This window comes from Barbus barbus, assembly GCF_936440315.1.
Source record: "Barbus barbus genome assembly, chromosome: 29".
Lineage (NCBI taxonomy): Eukaryota > Metazoa > Chordata > Actinopteri > Cypriniformes > Cyprinidae > Barbus > Barbus barbus.
Genome location: NC_136757.1, coordinates 28,914,038 through 28,920,618, shown reverse-complemented (window position 1 = coordinate 28,920,618; position 6,581 = coordinate 28,914,038).

Sequence of the window (6,581 nt, the reverse complement as noted above, 5' to 3'; positions counted from 1 at the left end):
AGAATAAAATAACATTGAGATGAACAATATGGGTTTTAAACTCATATTTATAAATAGTTTAAGTATACTTTAAATATAATAACTGTGTATATACAACGCTAAAATAATGTTAAAGAGGTGTGTGAACTTGCAAGTATGATGTCAGACACTGTAATATGCTCTGGTCCCCTTCCTGCTTACCGATGATGAGATACATAGCAGACTGTCGTCACTCAATGACTGGATGTCTAAGTGGTGCCCGCAGAATAACACAGGTTTTATAGACAATTGGAAGAATTTTTGGGGCAGACCTGACCTGTGGAAAGAGATAGTGGTCATCCCTCTTGGGGTGGTGCCGCTCTTCTCTCTAGAAATATGGCACATAGTCTTAGAGTCCGTACTTGACTAACTGGGGCCCAGGTCAGGACGCAGACAGACTAGCTAAACCGACCATCTGCTGGCAGCCTCACGTCACAGAAGTCAGTTAATTCTCAGCACATAAGACTCCTTCACCTATAACACACTATAGAGACTGTGTCTGTTCCCCGAACTAGAAAATACAGAAAACATCCAAACCAAAGTAAGAGTAACAATTTAATTGATGTTCAACAAATAAAAAACAGATATAATACAGATAAACAAATGATAAAGCTTGGCTTATTGAATATTAGATCCTTTTCTACAAAAGCACTTTTTGTAAATGATATGATCACTGACCATAAACTAGATGTGCTTTGTTTGACAGAAACCTGGCTAAAACCAGATGACTACATTACTTTAAACGAGTCTACCCCCCAAGATTACAATTACAAACATGAACCGCGTCCAAAAGGTAAAGGGGGAGGTGTTGCCACAATTTATAGCAATATTTTCAGTATTTCTCAGAGGTTGGGTTTCAAGTATAATTCGTTCGAAGTAATGGTGCTTCATATAACGTTATCCAAAGAAACAAGTGTTAATGATAAATCCCCTGTGATGTTTGTACTGGTTACTGTATACAGGCCACCATACAGACTTTATTAAAGAATTTGCTGACTTTCTATCTGAGGTAGAGCTGGCTGCAGATAAAGTCCTAATTGCTGGTGATTTTAATATCCATGTTGATAATGAAAGAGATTCGTTGGGATCAGCATTTATAGACATTCTAAACTCCATTGGTGTTAAACAACACGTTTCAGGACCTACTCATTGTCTAAATTATACTCTAGATTTAATACGGTCATATGGAATTGATGTCAGTGGCGTTGAAATATTGCAGAGCGATGATATCTCAGATCATTATCTAGTTTCGTGTATATTCCATATAGCTAAAGCTGTAAAGCCAACTCCTTGTTACAAATATGGTAGAACCATCACTTCTACCACAAAAGACATAATCTTCCTGACTTATCTCAATTCCTCAGCATATCCAATAGCTCAGAACAACTTGATGATGTAACAGAAACTATTGACTCTCACTTTTCTAGCACTTTAGATACGGTTGCTCCTTTACGCTTAAGGAAGATTAAGGAAAAGAGTCCAACACCGTGGTATAATGAGCACACTCGGGCCCTAAAGAGAGCAGCCCGGAAAATGGAGCGCAGCTGGAGAAAAACTAAATTAGAGGTATTTCGTATTGCTTGGCGGGAAAGTACCCTATCCTACAGAAAAGCATTAAAAACTGCTAGATCTGCTTAATGTACATCTCTTTTAGAAGAAAACAAACACAACCCCAAGTATTTATTTAATACAGTGGCTAAATTAACAAAAAATATAACATCAGCAGGTGCAGACATTACCCAGCAGCACAGTAGTAATGACTTTATGAACTACTTTACTTCCAAGTTCGAAACTATTAGAGATAAAATTGTAATCATGCAGCTGTCAGCCACAGTATCGCATCAGATAGTGCACTATAGATCCCCTGAGGAACAATTCCACTCATTCTCTTCTATAGCAGAGGAAGAATTGTATAAACTTGTTAAATCAGCTAAACCAACAACCTGTATTTTAGACCCTGTTCCATCTAAGCTCCTAAAAGAGGTGCTTCCAGAAGTAATAGATCCTCTTCTGAAGATTATTAACTCATAATTTTCATTAGAATATGTCCCAAAAACCTTCAAACTGGCTGTTATTAAGCCTCTCATTATAAAACCACAACTTGACCCCAAAGAATGAATTAATTACAGACCGATCTCAAATCTCCCTTTTCTGTCAAAGATATTAGAAAATGTAGTATCATCACAACTATGTTCCTTCTTAGAGAAAAATTATATATGTGAGGATTTCCAGTCAGGTTTTAGACCATATCATAGTACTGAGACTGCTCTCATTAGAGTTACAAACGACCTGCTTTTATCATCTGATCATGGTTGTGTCTCTCTATTAGTGCTACTGGATCTTAGCGCTGTGTTTGACACTATCAACCACAACATTCTTTTAAATAGACTAGAAAATTATGTCGGCATTAGAGGAAGTGCACTGGCATGGTTCAAATCGTACTTATCTGACCTCCATCAGTTTGTGGCAGTAAATGAAGAGGTATCATACCATTCACAAGTGCAGTATGGAGTACCTCAAGGCTCAGTACTTGGCCCCTTACTTTTCACGCTTTACATGTTACCCTTGAGAGATATCATTAGGAAACATGGTGTTAGCTTTCACTGTTATGCTGATGATACCCAGCTCTATATTTCTTTGCGACCTGATGAAACTTATCAATTTGCAAAACTAACGGAATGTATAGTTGATATCAAAAACTGGATGACTAGCAATTTCTTACTGCTAAATTCTGAAATAAAGGTGTTAATTATTGCACCAAAAACTTTTGCATGTAATAACCTAGATCACTTTCTAATACTTGATGGCTGCTCTGTAAATTCTTCCTCATCAGTTAAGAACCTAGGCGTACTTTTTGATAGCAAATTTTCATTCGAAAAACATGTTTCTAGCATTTGTAAAATTTCATTTTCCCATCGTAAAAATATATCTAAATTACGACCTATGCTCTCAATGTCAAATGCAGAAACATTAATTCATGCATTCATGACCTCGAGGTTAGATTATTGTAATGCTTTATTGGGAGGTTGCTCTGCACGTTTAATAAACAAACTCCAGCAGGTTCAAAATGCAGCAGCTAGAGTTCTTACTAGAACCAGGAAGTATGACCACATTAGCCCGGTTCTGTCAACACTGCACTGGCTCCCTATTAAACATCGTATACATTTTAAGATCTTGCTAATTACCTATAAAGACCTGAATGGTTTAGCTCCTCAGTACTTGAGCAAGCTCTTATCGCATTATAGTCCTTCATGTCCGCTGGGATCTCAAAACTCTGGCCATTTGATAATACCTAGAATATCAAAATCAACTGCGGGCAGATCGTTTTCCTATTTAGCTCCCAAACTCTGGAACAATCTACCTAACACTGTTCGGGAAGCAGACACACTCTGTCAGTTTAAATCTAGATTAAAGACCCATCTCTTTAATCTGGTTTACACATAATACACTATCGCATTTCTATAATTCAAATCCGTTAAAGGATTGTTAGGCTGCATTAATTAGGTCAACCGGAACCGGGAACACTTCCCAAAACACCTGATGTACTTGTTACATTGTTAGAAGAATGGCATCTATGCTAATATTAGTCTGTTTCTTTCTTATTCCGAGGTCACCGTAGCCACCCAGATCCAGACTGTATCCAGACCAGATGGTGGATCAGCACCTAGAGATGACCTCTACAGCCAGGACACCTAGATGAGCCCCAGAGACTGATCCCCAGTGAAGACCCTGTCTCCAAGACGGCCATCGGGACAAGACCACAGGAACCAGATGAGTCCTTTGCACAATCTGATTCTGCTTTAGTCTAGATTTAAACTGCTGATTTTGTCTGGCCAGAGGAGAATGACACTATCTCGACAAACTATTTCCCCGTCTAAATACTGTAAAGCTGATATAAAGCCACCCAGCTTTATATCAAGCCGATGTAAAGATGCTTTGACACAATTTGCATTGTTAAAAGCGATATTCAAATAATCTTGACTTGACTTGAGGTTCTGGAAACCCAACAAAACAGCACATTTTGATGGTCTCTCTGAAAACACACTTCATTAAGTTCGTTCCTGCAGTGAAGCGGAGCGTCAGACATCTCAAATGATCTGAGATCAGCACTCTGAGCTGTTATTACACAACATCTGTTAGTGTTTCCTCAGCTCGGTTTGGGTGATGGACATGATAATTATGATTATGAAATCCCCCCCACAGAGAGAGAGCATGTCATCTAACACTGATACAGCCGCTAATTCATGCCACGGAGTCAGTCTGTCTGACAGATATTCACAACAAACACTGTGAACAAATGACAAAATTCTGATAGAACACTTAATAGAAAACAGATTCAGACAGTGTGTTTGTACTGCCAAAGCATCTGCTGCGAGTCTTATTAAAAATAAGAGTGCAAATAGAGTTCACAAATATGAGTAACAATATTAGAATAACAAATAGTACGATAACAACAAATAAATATAATGCAAAATGACTTTATTCCAACAAGATATGATCAAAGCAAAAGTCATTTTCTTAGAACTTTTTTTCTTGTTTTTTAGTCTAAATATGTAAATATAAATCAAACTACATTTACTTGAGATGCAAAATGACTTAAGATATTAGGTCATGGTTTCTTAGAAATTAAAACAAAAGATGGGGTATTTTTCTGACTCTATATCTGACAATAGATTAAATTCATATAAATTAAATAAAAATCTATTAATTTGAAAATAAATATTTATAATAAACAATAAATTATTGATTCTCTTAATTTTTATAACCCCTTTGGCTGCCTTTTTTTTTTCTTTTTTTTTAAGCATAAAGCTACTGTAAATTTGAATGATTTCATCTTGATTGAAGAATCTTTAGATATTTGTGCTGGAAAACAAGACACAAATACTAAAGAGCTTTTAGTGAATTTGTCTAGTTGCAAACAGAAACTTGAACCAAATCCCCTGAACACAAAAACAGCAAAGCAAATGCAGTTCATGTGAGCAGCTGGTACCAAAAGAGCTGACAAATATGAAGAAAAACTCAAATAATGGGGTGAAGTAACATTAGATAGTGTTATTTTAGTATTTGTGATATACTATCATAATTACAATCATAATTTACTATTATAGTTTATAACTTACTATCATAATTTTAGTTGATATTTTTAATTATATAGTTATTTTGGATAATTTTAATTTTATATTTTCTGTTTTCATTTTAAGTTTTAGTATTTTTTATAATTTTTTTATTTTTATTTTATATACTGTATATATATATATATATATTTTTTTTTTTAATACATCTGTATATTAATTTCTAATATATTAATAGTTACCTTAGTAAGTTAAAATAAACAAAATTGATAAATGTTTCCATGACAACTAGCTGAAATAAAGCGTTTATTTTATTCTAAGTACCCAAAGTGTGTTTTAGTGGTTTTAGTTTTGGTGACTGGTAATAGTAAGAGGTCAGACGGGTCACTCACTGTCCGTCTCTCTCTACAGATGAATGCGATTCTCTCGTGCATCAGAGCTCATGTATGTGTTCGGTCATCAGCGCTGTAAAACATCTGCTGGTGGGAGTTTCTGATGACCGACAGCCGGACGAACAACAAAAGACAGATACACGTCTGTCCTGTGAAAGAAGGAGAGAATCACTGAATCCTGCTGGAAAATCACACGTCTTTCTTCTTATCAGTCGGTCATATTTGACTTTCTTTGTGATTTTGAGACTGAACAAGACTAGATACAAAGAGACCAAAAAAAGAGAGAAAGAGATTCTTTTCCATGTTTCTAACAAAGAGCTATTGTAGCAGGACATAAAGAGACGAGGAATCTCTCAGCGGAGTGTGTGAGAGACAGACACACTGCTGCATCTTTCATCCCAAAGAGAAGAAAGAAGTCAAAGAATCCTTCACTCCACCGGACTGATACAGAACTATTGTTATTCCAGAGGTCACCACCAGATCACAGACACTCGCCTAGCAACACCCTAGCAACCGCATAACCAACACCTTAGAAGCTGCATAGCAACTGTCCATAACATGATGACTTCTGCAGGCAAACTGTCAATCTATACAGTATACTGTTCAAACGGGTAAGACATGTTTTGCTCTCCAATGCGAAAAATACAGTAAAATCTGTAAAATTGTGAAATATTATTACAATTTAAAATGCTGCTTTCTATGTGAGTATCTGTTCAAATGTAATTTATTTCTGTGATCTGCAGCTGTATTTTCAGCATCATCACTCCAGTCTTCAGTGTCACATGATCTTCAGAAATCATAATAATATGCTGCTCAGTATTACTTTAATATCCTTAAGTTACCACTAGATACGATTCGATTTTTATTAATATTTTTAATTAGTTTTTTTTACATTATTTATATAAAAGATTGTCATTTTGTTGTGTTTGTTGGTTTTATTTGTAATGTCTACCGAGCAACGTTTTTTAAAAGTTATAACATTTAACATTTGATATGTTCTCATAATGTTGAGAGAAAATGTGCTTAGAACAACATTCTCATAAAATAAAAATTCATAAAATTCATAAAAATAAAGTTAGTAGAACAGTGTAAGAAATGT